An 11,266-nucleotide genomic window follows, 5' to 3' on the forward strand; every position below is an offset into this window, starting at 1 on the left:
TTTTGAGCGCATCAGCATGAACTATATACAGGACCGGCGAAACCTGAGACGCATTCAAAGATTTTGAACCACATGTAGGACATTTTGAAATGCAATGTATAATTTTACTGCACTTTTTTTTATTGATACACAGAGAAAAATTAAATCCTGGGGGGGGGAAATGTATTCGACATTTTCCAGAGTTTGGCAGGAAGCGATGTGAAATTAAAGCGGGAAGATGTATGAATATGAATGGATATCTTGTCTATTGTGTTGATGTACAATAGTGGGCTGGGCAGAAGATCAATATTTTATTACAAATTTAATAAGAGTCATCCACTGACTTTGACAATGTTCTGTTTTGTATTACCACATTATTTAGTATAAATGAACAAATTCATTTTCCACATCCTGGTCATTATGCATATCAGTATGGTGTTATGTCTTATGCACTTAATGACATTGGTCGTACATTTTATTTAAAGAACGCTTTTGTTCTATTTAATTTTTCAGTCAGGTGATAGGATTAATGTGGTTGTGTATGGCAGGTGTAAACCTGGTTGGTGAAATAACTATGAACAGGAAAAGGAATTCAAAGGTGTTGGTTTTTTTTTATCACCAAGCCTTTGAATGATACATATTTATATCATAGGTTGATCCACTGTATTCAGCAAGCATGATGCCAAATGCACATTAGGCACATATGATACCAAAACAATTCAAATTCTTTTTGGTCTGTTTGTTTCTTTGACAGAGGATCTCTCTTCTCCCCAGAGTTTTGCAGCTTGCTACGTTCGAAAATCTGTTATTTGTTATTGTTGCTGTTGTGTAATGTCTGAATAATATTAAAATAAACAAAAATAGTTTTTACATTGCAGATAAAATAAACAGGGCAAGTTATCTTATCTTGGATAACTCACATATCTCAGTGATTAATTTATTCTAAGCCACAGTGTGTGTTCTATCCCATAAACCCCGTTGCATTATTGTTGCTCTGGGCTGGGGTGTAAAGGTTGCAGACCCAGTTTATTGTTGCTAGAGTCCAAGCATTTTTTTTAATGGCTAAGTTAGATTGGGTGGCAGCTCCAGAGTCATAAGGGAGGGGACTGTTTTTATCACCAATTTCCAAAGAAACCATCAGTTATAAACCAAACCAAATTGGATTTGTGCACTGATTTCAAAATGAGATTTTGAAGACTGCATAAGAGAGAACTATGGTTTAGAGCAGGGGTGCCCAATCTTGGTGACTTTAAGACTTGTGGAGTTCAACTCCCAGAATTCCATACATCTTAAAAGCTTTCATGGTTGAACATCCCTAGTTTTTCATGTGGACCCAATATACTTAAATCCAGAGACTGTTTTGCGTGTTTTGAATGGAAACTCATCCAAAACTTGAAGATTATAATGTTGCAGCAGCATTGATATTTATATAAAGGTTGAATAGATTGAGTGGTAAACCAACCCATGAATAAGCCAGGTTAGCAGAGGACAAAGAGGAAGACTTGTGACTTGCAACAGGATTAATAAAGTTGGCAAGTCTCTAAAAAGTCTAAAATCTAAATCTGAAAAAAGAAGCAGATGCTGAATACTGCGGATTCTTTCATATTTTAGACCTTCTCCTGAAAGAGAATAAAAAAGAAGTCTCAGTAGTTACTCAGGAAAGCTCAAGTGGTGGAAATCCTGTTCATAAACCTCAACATCATTACCAGAAAGTGGTCTAAAGATGTAGTAAACCAGTTTGAATAGAATGTGTAATGGCCAAGTTGATGCCATTCCTACGTTTAAATATGCCAAGTATGCCCAGATGTTTTATCAGTGCTCACAGACTAAATAAAGCATTCCCAGATAAACACTGGGCTGTAAATAGGGTTTAGCTGTGCCATGCACCAAGCATACCTTAAAAATATTTTTAAAAATCTCAGGGAAACAAAGCTCATTGTCAAGATGATGACCCACGAAAAACAATTTGGGAATTCTCAACCTATGAAAAGGGGAATTGGGGTGACTCTTTGGTGGGGAGAACTGTTGCTTTAGTTTAGCAGATATTCGACCTAACAGTCCTAGGGGTTAGTGAACAGATCCAAGGAAACTCTGTAAGTTGAGTGTAACTACATACTCGAAGCGTAGTTTTGAGTTGTCCGTAGCACTGCAAAGAAGTTGGACAGATTCAACCTGCATTGAATAATAAGATCATAAAGGAATCACCCAGAGGAAAAAGATAGGAACAGAATAAATCTGAATAATTAAACATTTTGTTTTGTCTTATTGTCTACAAACATACCGTAGGTATTTCATTTCAAAGTTGGATTCCTTTTTTCTGGGAGTGACTTTTGGTTGAAAGACAGGACAATATAACCCCCATGTTGATTCATGATTAAAACTGAAACTTTATCCTTTATTCCAGCCTTACCGAATCACATACTCTAAAGTAAAGGATTGGGGCCTCAGCTCCCATGTTGCAACTTGTAAAGGCCATATATTGCATTGATGTGTGCACCACCCAACTGAGGTCAGGATAGCTAGACATAGAATTCAAGCCCACCACATCATCTTCCATTGATTTCAACTCTCCTTTTTAATTCACCCTGTTGTTGATCTTCTTGTAAATGTGTTTACTTAATTTTCAAGATTTTTTTTTAATGCAATGAAAGAAATGGGTATTGTAAGTGAACGTTGTATTGCTCCCATCTTATGATTCCTCACTGTTCTGCCAAAGTAATGCTGTTTTGTATTTCTCCAGAATTTTCATGTGTTAATAAAAATGTGTAACACTGTCTCTAGGTTGATCCTAGCCAGATTCAAGCCACACTGCCAATGGAAGCGAGGAACATGGATGAATATTGTTCACAGAGTGGTCCACTGTGCAGGGAGCTGCCAACAAGAAGGTCTTGTCTCTGCTAGGTGGCCTCTGCATCTTGGCTAGTGAGAGAAAGAACAGAATGGCTTATCAAATAAGAGCAGGAGTCTCCAAACTTGGCAACGTGTGGACCTCAACTCTCAGAATTCTGATAATGCTGCTGAGGAATTCTGGGATTTGAAGTCCACAAGTTGCCTCGTTTGGAGACCCCTGGTCTAGAGAGACAAGTAAGATGGAATGGAAAGAGGCAATCCTTTGCTTTAAACCTGGTAAGATATTTAGATGTTTTAAGCAGCATTTAGATTGGTTTTCGGCTTCAGTTCTATTTGAGGACACTTTTGGAACACGCAAAACAAACTATCCGATCCCAGTTAACGGAACAAGCAGGAACTATATTCTGAGGCAGGGCTCTTCAAACTTGGCCCTTTTATGACTTGTGGACTTCCAACTCCCAGAATTCCTCAGCCAGGCACGCTGGCTGAGAAGTTCTGGGAGTTGAAGTCCACAAGTCATAAAAGGGCCAAGTTTGAAGAGCCCTGGTGGAATATAACATCCCCTGTCTTCTCTTGCCTAACCTTTACATACCCTATTGAAAAGGAAGATGTCATTGGTTATCAGAGACAGCACGTATTGGTTAATTTGTTTAAGTAATAGAAAATAATTGTGGTCCAGGTTTTAGAAATTTGGCAGTGCTTTGCTCTCTAAGCTTGTTTCAATTTAGTTTCTGAATGTTTCGTTACCAGACTAGGTACAAAACATCATCAGCCTGATTTTCTCGTCCTATTCTCCGTAGCTTATAAATGTCCTGGGTCACATATAAGCTAAAGAAGAACAGGGCAACAAAATCCTGCTGCTGATGTTACCTAGTCTGGTAAGGAAACGTTCGGAAACTAAATTGAAACAAGCTTGGAGAGCAAACCACAGCCCAAATTGTGTTTAAATGATCCTTTTTTTTTCCACCACAATTTTTATCAAAGAAATCAGGGAGGATCACTTTGTTTTATGAGCCCACAAATTAAAGCATTCCTACATGGTCTCCTGCAGAATAGTTAGTTTCAAGCAAAATCTCATCTCCTGAGGTTTTGTTGGGGTTTGGCCTTCTACCAAGATCTAGTGCAATCATCAAAATCCTGATATTTCTTCCCATAATTTACAAGCAGCCTACGAAGCCTACCTAATTTTCCCAGGAATATTTCATGATTTATTGGTTAGATTTATCTCACCCTTTTTACCAGGAGTTCAGAACTGAATATAGAATAACAGCTGAAGGGGACCTTGGAGGTCTTCTAGACCAGCCCCCTGCTCAAGCAGAAAACCCTATGCCATTTCAGACAAATGGCTGTCCAGTCTCTTCTTAAAAGCCTCCAGTGATGGAGCACCCACAACTTCTGGAAGGCAAGCCATCCCACTGATTTATTGTTCTCACTGTCAGGAAGTTTCTCCTTAGTTCTAGATTGCTTCTTTCCTTGATTAATTTCCATTAGTTACTTCTTGTCCTCCTCTCAAGTGCTTTGGAGAATAGGTTGACTCCTTCTTCGGTGCAGCCCCTTCGATATTGGAACACTGCTATCATGTCACCCCTAGGCCTTCACTTCATTAGACTAGAGTAGACACTCCCAGTTTCTGCAACTGTATTATGGTTGATTGTATTCTTTCTTCCAATTTTTGCAACAATTGTGTGAGGTAACTGGGACTCTGAGAGAGAAACTGGCTCAGTCTTCCCCCAGTCTTTACTCAACATCTTTACCACTATGCTATGGTCTCTGGATTTCCAACATGACAACCCAGCAATTTTCTTTTAAAATGTATCGTCCCTCCTTTTTTTTCTTTCTTATTTTCACTTTTCATCTTGAAAAATATCTAAGGACAGACCAGGAAACTTTCTAATGAATTTCTCCATTTGCTCTTCTGTGCCGCCTCTCCAAAGGGGTCTCTGCACTCCTAATTCATTGCGACATGTGTTGGTTGCTTGAATTTACATGGGAATGTTTGCAATCCAGATTCACCCTGCGCCCGGGTGACTGTTCGCTCAAGTTACGGCCTGTAAAGCTATGCCTGCAGTCACGCTCATCCTTCAGATTAGCTTGCGTGATTAAATAGGAACGCCAGCCATTTCTTCTTCAGCCTCCCACCTCCACCACCTCCATGCCAGTTTCATTTCCTTGGGACATTGTTGGCAAAATAATAATAAGAGGGGGGGGGTTATGAAAAATGGGAGAGAAGGTACTGTGCAGTAAAGAAAGGGTTGCTTAAATTCTTTACATTCCAAAGCAGAGTTGGCAGCCGTATAGCAGGCAGAAATTGTATTTTATTTTTCTGCGTAAAAGTTAGGGACTGAATTAAATGTCATGCAGAAGAAAAGAATTTCTGGAGAATTTAATACGTCTGAGAAGAGCAAGGCAAAGAGAATGTAGACTGAAGACCGGGGCCTGGCTTATATTTTATGCCAGACTGACTGAATTCACACAACACCTTAAGAAACAAACTATATTATGATGTAACTATGAACCAATGTGACTAACTGAAGTATTCTTAAAGAAAAATGTTCTTTGCAACAATAGGAAGGTTAGCCATACTCCAGGACAGAACAATGGATCCTATATCTCAGGGGTCTTCAAACTTGGCCCTTTTATGACTTGTGGACTTCAACTCCCAGAATTCCTCAGCCAGCATTCTGAGAGTTGAAGTCCACAAGTCATAAAAGGGCCAAGTTTGAAGACCCTTGCTATATCTACTCCATCACATACCATGATTTAAAAGATAGAATAATAGGGTGGGAAGGGACCTTTGAGGTCTTGTAGTCCAACCCCTTGCCAGGGCAGGGGTGCTGATACCATTCTGGACTTTCCTTGGGCTTGATGGGATGGATACACAACGATCATAGAATAACAGAACAACAGGATTATCCTCATTTGCACCTCACTTTATTAAGCATGAGCTTATGGAAACATTTTTGTTCTAATCTGCATGCTTTCTGGATGTTAATGCCAAAAATGCTCAAAGAAAATTGATTTGGGTAGCTCAGGTCCCGAGCAGGGAGGCCCTAAATATCCCTGAGCGTTTCTTTCATGGTTCTGAAGCTCTTGTCTTACATGTGTCCAGCTACGTCCAAACTCCACGCCTCATTGTTTTACAATTCCTTCCCGTGTGGCAGGTTGCTTCTGATCCTAGAAACATAGAAAGCAGTTTTTCTTCCTCCTCCAGACAAAAGTAAACCTCCTTTGTTTGGTACCCACAAGGAGTTCATTTTTGTAGCTTCCTTTTTTTTCCCCCAGCAAAGAGAAAAGAATAAAAAAAATCTAAAGGACTTGTCAGCTTTCTCAACCATTGTATACTGGTAAATACAACAGTTGGAAATAGATTTACTGTAACCTTTTCTTTTCCTGCCCCGCTGCAATCTGAACGGTTGCAGGAACTGAGTATGGCCAGTCTAGAGAAAAGAAGGACTAGGGGTGACATGATAGCAGTGTTCCAGTATTTGAGGGGCTGCCATGAAGAAGATGGGGGGGTCAACTTATTTTCCAGAGCACCAGAAGGCAAGACAAGAAACAATGGATGGAAACCAATCAAGGAGAGAAGCAACCTGGAATTAAGGAGAAAAGTTCCCAATGGTGGAGACAATTAACCAGTGGAACGGCTTTGCCACCAGAGGTTGCGGGTGCTCCATCACTGGAGGTTTTTAAGAAGAGACTGGACAGTCACTTGTCTGAAATGGGTATAGGGTCTCCTGCTTGAGCAGGGGGAGTTGGACTAGAAGACCTCCAAGGTCCCTTTCAGCTCTATTCTGATTGATTGAAATTTGAGGCACACTGAAATACAGGCATTTGTAGAAAAACAGCTTCTGAAGAATGCAAGACCAATATTAGGAAACAGTGCTTAACATTTCAAAGATTGATCCCCTCCTTTATTCTGAGGTGGGGGCTGGGGGTGCTTTTGAGTCAGTTTTTGCCTCCGGATAACTATCTGGAAGGGACGCGGTGGCTCAGTGGGTTAGGACGCTGAGCTTGTCGATCAGAAGGTCGGCAGTTTGGCGAGTCGAATCCCGAGTGCCACGTATCAGAGTGAGCGCCTGTTACTCGTCCCAGCTTCTGCCAACCTAGCAGTTCGAAAGCACATAAAAATGCAAGTAGAAAAATAGGGACCACTACGGTGGGAAGGTAACAGCGTTCCGTGCGCCTTTGGCGTCTAGTCATGCCGGCCACATGACCACGGAGACGTCCTCGGACAAGCGCTGGCTCTTTGGTTTTGAAATGGAGATGAGCACCGGCCCCTAGAGTTGGAAACGACTAGCACGCATGTGCGGGGGAACCTTTACCTTTACCTAACTATCTGGATGTGTCCCAGCAGATATCTTGACAAGATTTCAGAAGTAATTTGCTATTACTTTCTTCCTAGGGCTGAGAGTGAGTGACTGGCCCAAAGCCATCCGGCTGGATATTGTACCTAAGATATGACTAGAACTGATGGCCTTCCAGTTTCTTGCCTGATGCCTTAACCACTACACCAGACTGTCTGTTTTGATCTCTGAAGTTAACAGTCATGAGTGAAGAACAGAGCAGGCTTGGTATTCTAAACTTTAAAGGGCAGGCAAATGCTATCAGAATTCCTTTCTTGTTCTCATTCTAACATTCTTTGCTCCCTCCAAACCATTTGTAAAGGACCCGGATAGCTCATCCCATTTACATTCCTTGTTGGGAAATTGCTTAAGCCAACTTCACACCAGTAAAGAATAGAAGGCAGATTTCACCTTTCCAGCAGCTCAACAAGAGTGTAGTTGTTGGTCAAGAGAGACCTCTGCTGGAATCTATTCACCACTACATGAAAAATATATATATATTTCTAGGTTCAATGAATGCTTAAAGGGAATTGTGAAGAATCTTCTTGGGCAACCTTTGAAAATAACATAATTAACGAGATTTTTTTATTAGGGGGGGAGAATTGGGGGGAATGCAAGTGGAAGTGACAACGACAGATGTCACTAACCAAAGAGCGCAACAGACAGAATGTGCCACTGAAGTGGAAGCCACATTGGCTGCTACAGGGACCTAAAGGACTTTCCTAAATTTTTGGCATCATTATGGATCATCAGTGCTTAACACGGATTATAAATGGAGCAACTGCTCCTCATAAGATTGGGGGGGGGGAATTCATCATTTATAAAAGTTAAAACAATTTTTGAAAAAGTTAAAACAGGATGGGATTTGCATACAAGGACCTGCATATTTCTAGTCCTACTTCAATGACAACAACTCCAATTAGATCGCGCAGAGCCATAGGGGACATTAATTAAAACAATCCTTTTAAAATTCAGGTAGGCCAGGATGTCAGAAACACCATAGCAGTGGTGGGATTCAGCCAGTTCGCACCAGTTTGACAGAACCGGTAGCTAATTTTTTGTTGCCCAGGCCCAGAATGGACTTCCAGAAGCGGCATCCACACAGAGAACCGGTTGTTCACATATCTGAATCCCACCACTGCACCCTAGTAAGTATCTGGGCACAGGCGGGTCTTCATGGACCTTGTCTGTCCACTCCTAAATCTTTCTATATTTATGCTAGGAACCGTCAGCAGGAGACCAAAGCTTTCTCCAAATCATGAATTTGTCCCACTCTATGGAGAAGGCATTGAAAGAAACAAGAACTGAATTACTTCTTCCACTTCCTGGAAGAAATATGAGCTGATCTGAAACACAGTCCAGCTTCCTGTACTTATTGGATACACAATTTTTTTTATTTTTTTATTTTAATTCCATTTATATCCCGCCCTTCTCCGAAGACTCAGGGCGGCTTACAAGCTTAGCAGTAGCCTTCATTCTATGTATATGCCTGCTTATTAGGGCTTTCACACACACCACAGCAGCATTATTACAAAGTCAGCATATTGCCCCCAACAATCTGGGTCCTCATTTTACCTACCTCGGAAGGATGGAAGGCTGAGTCAACCTTGAGCCTGGTGGGACTCGAACCTGCACTAATTGCAGGCAGCTGGTGTTACTTAAGGAGGCATTAGCCCACTGCTCCACCAAGGCTCTGAGTGTGTTGGAGCAGTGGGTATATACGTGTTTACCGTTCAATTTTTACTAGAAATAGATTAATCTTTCTTGTGCCTGTCCAGGGTAAATTCTGCGCCCTCTCTCTCTTGGCTTTGCTTTTTTTTTCGGGGGTGGTGGTGGGGAAGAGAGACATAATTTCCAGAAAATGAAACAAGCGGGTGACTTGCCCAAAGAATGTTGACAGCACCAGCACTAAAGGTAGTCCTCGTGTTACGACTATTCATTTAGTGATTGCTCAAAGGGACAACGGCGCTGAGAAAAGTGAGTTATAGCCATTCTTCACACATAACATCCATTGCAGCATCCCCGTGGTCACGTGATCAAAATTCAAACGCTTGGCAACTGGCATGTGTTTATGACAGTTGCAGTGTCCTGGGATCATGTGATCCCAATGGGGAAGCCAGATTCACTGCCCTATCTACGTTTCCTGGTAAAATACATGGGAAAATCCCATTGGAGGAAGATTCCACTTAGGGTTAGGTCACCATGAACTCATAGAGCAAAATGGACATCGCCAACAAACTCGGAATGCCTGGGTATGGTTAGAAGGGCACTGACTTTTCCAGCCTGCCCTATCTATGTTTCCTGGTAAAATACATGGGAAAATCCCATAGGAGGAAAATTCCACTTAGGGTTAGGGTTAGGTCGCCATGAAGTCATATAGCAAAATGGACATCGCCAACAAATTCGGAGTGCTTGCGCATGTTTAGGAGGGCACTGACTTTTCTAGCCTTCCCTATCTATGTTTCCTGGTAAAATACATGGGGAAATCCCATAGGAGGAAAATTCCACTTAGGGTTAGGTCGCCATGAACTCATAGAGCAAAATGGACATTGCCAACAAATTCGGAGTGCTTGGGTATGTTTAGGAGGGCACTGACTTTTCTAGGCTGCCCTATCTATGTTCACTGGTACAATACATGGGAAAATCCCACTGGAGGAAAATTCCACTTTTCCTGCTTGAGCAATGGATTGGACCACAAGACCTCTGAGGTCCCTTCCAACTCTGTTATTCTGTTAACAAACGTTGCCTGTTCCTAAATTCAGTTATCAGCCAGGTCTAAATCTTTTATACACCTATGCACTCTTGGCAAGACTAAACATCTTTTGGTATGGTACGTTGTAAAGACAGATTATTCATGACATGATCAAGCTATGAACTACATTCCTCGTTCATAAATTGCTTCATCAGGACTAGCACAGACGTTGTTACCTAGCTGGGGTAATGAAACATCTGCAAGAAAACAAGCAAGCTCGGAGACCCCTCATTTCAACCCGGAGCTACAAATATTCTCCTTTGTTAGAACTATATTCTGCAAAGGTTTTGCTCTGTTCATTTTTGGTAAGAGTTATCTGTTTAATTAAATTAGAAGTAATGAAATAACTGAATCACACATGGAAGCTTTCTGAATGCCAAACAATTGGGTCCCTCACTTTTTTTTGCAAAGCACTCAACGGGTTTAGTATGTAAAATATTCAACAGGCTTAATTATGTTTTAATTAATTAATTACAGGCATTTTAATTGTTTGGCAGTTAGGAAGAGATCAACAATGAATGCATCTCCACTTCTACTCTCTAAGTAGCTATAGTGTAGTAGTGGTTCAAGAGGTTCAAGAAACAGACATCTTTTTCATATAAAACTAGAAAAACCTCTTCTAAATCTACTATTTGCTGATGTGAATAAGTTAACCTTCCAGCCATTACATTCAGAAGGAGCATTAAACATATAAAAGCGTTCCCAAAGTTCCAGAGATTGAGTGATTGATTAAAACACATTTATGTCTTTTAAGAAATGAAGTAAAACTGAGGTGCACCATTTAATTTTTAAAAAAACAATTCAATGCACCTCCCAGTCCTGAAGGCTCTGAGTGGCTTACAATGTATGCATTTAAGCAAATACAAATTAAAAATCACAACAGTAAAAATATTTTAAAATAGCAAAAGGCTTAAGGTTCACGCAAAACTGTAATAAGCAAACCAGCTCCAATGACAGCAACCATTTGTTCTATGTTAAAGATGCTACCCAGGAAAAAGCAAATTTTACAGTACTGCCACCCATTGCTTCTTATCCTGCCTTCAGGTGCTTTGGCGAATAGAACATCTCTCTTTTCCTTGTGGCAGCCCCTCAGATATTGGAACACTGCTATCATGTCACCCCCAGCCCTAGTCCTTTCTTTTCCCTAGATTAGATATACCCAATTCCTGCAACTGGTCTTCATATTTTTAGGGGTTTTGAAGCGGGTCCTCACGCATATTTAATTGTTGCAACTGTTCTTCATACATTTTAACATCCAGTCCCCTAATCATCTTTGTTGTTCTACTCTGCACTCTTTCCAGTGTCTCAAAAACTATTGTATAACATGGTGACCAAACTGGAT

The sequence above is a fragment of the Vipera berus genome (assembly GCF_964194415.1).
Source record: "Vipera berus genome assembly, chromosome: 12".
Taxonomy (NCBI): Eukaryota; Metazoa; Chordata; class Lepidosauria; order Squamata; family Viperidae; genus Vipera; species Vipera berus.